Below are 1,576 nucleotides of genomic sequence, written 5' to 3' on the forward strand. Positions count from 1 at the left end.
GCTTGGACCTCCGGCCAATACGTATGTCATTATTAAGATCCAGCAGAAGTGAGCACGGATCTAACACCAACGAGTCCATGTTCGTGATTTGACAGGTCGGTTAAAGCTCCTCCCATGAGCTTGTGCAGAAAACATGGGCATTTTTCCTCCGGGTGTTGCTACAGTCCTTTCATTTGACCACCTATATCTCCTCGCATTACTAAAAATCTCGTTTAGCTTGAAAAGGTTAGGCTTCAAATGAAATCACCCCACCATCCTACCATCGATGAAGACATTGTCATTGTCCTGCAACTTGACAAACGGGTTGATGTCACCAAAAATGAAGCACCGAGTGGACAACGTGCACATCTTCTGAAGAAAAATCCAGCATGTCATATTTCGATGTGCGCCCATAAACATCCCTTGGTCCACCAGTCACTTCCTTTCCACTAGTTTCAGCAATGCTATGAGACTATTCGTTGTGTAGCAAGGGCTGGACAACCCGACTACCCCATGGCCCGGTGCAAATAAGAATCCCTCCACGTGTCCCAACAGTAGGCATGAAGCAGGAAGACGCCATGTGAGCACTAGGGCAATCTCATAGTTGCCTTAGCAAAAAAAATGTTTTAAAAAAAAACCACCGCTAGCTGTTAAAAAAAAGGGGGATCGACGAGAATAAAACACAGAAATGAAAAAAAATCCACACTAACAAGCTAGTACATCGCGAGAGCAACTAGTTAACGAGCGCTCCTTCGGGATCCTTGCAACGATCAGCGCCACTTGGCGTGCTCTCAGCCATTCGCCACGTGTCGCGCTCTGGGCGCTCCCTCCGGGTTTTTGTTTTTTTATTTTTCCGCACGTGTTTTCGGCTTTTTTTCCAGTTTTTTTGACGTTTTGGTTTTCCACCGGTCTTCCTTAGCTTTTCGACCAAAAAAATATTGGAATTTTTTTGCGCAGCAAACGTGTTTTTTTTTCTTTCGCAAGAGTCACGGTTTGCTTCTGCGAGAGGCACGGTTTTGCTTTCGCGAGAGTCACGACCGTGCCTCTCAAAAACAAAAAAAACATGTTTTTGTTTTTTTTTCCTTTTGCGAGAGAGGCACGGTTGTGCTTTCGCGAGAATCACGACCATGCCTCTCGGAAACGAAAAAACGCATTTTTGTTTTTTTTCTTTTGCGAGAGTCACGATTTTGCTTCCGTGAGAGGCACGGTTGTGCTTTCGCGAGAGTCACGGCCGTGCCTCTTGGAAACGAAAAAAAACGCGTTTTTTATTTTTTTTTTCGTTCGCGAGAGTCACGATTTTGCTTTCGCGAGAGTCGCGGCCGTGCCTCTCGGAAATGAAAAAACCGCGTGTTTAGTTTTTTTCCTTTTGCGAGAGTCACGGCCATGCCTCTTGGAAAAGAAAAAAACACATTTTTCGTTTTTTCTTTCATGAGAGTCACGGTTTTACTTCCGCGAGAGGCACAGTTATGCTTCGCGAGAGTCACGGCCGTGCCTCTCGGAAACGAAAAAATAAACGTGTTTTCTGTTTTTTTTTCTTTCACGAGAGTCACGGTTTTGCTTCCGCAAGAGGCACGGTTTTGCTTTCGCGAGAGTCACG

This window comes from Triticum dicoccoides, chromosome 1A, assembly GCF_002162155.2.
Source record: "Triticum dicoccoides isolate Atlit2015 ecotype Zavitan chromosome 1A, WEW_v2.0, whole genome shotgun sequence".
Lineage (NCBI taxonomy): Eukaryota > Viridiplantae > Streptophyta > Magnoliopsida > Poales > Poaceae > Triticum > Triticum dicoccoides.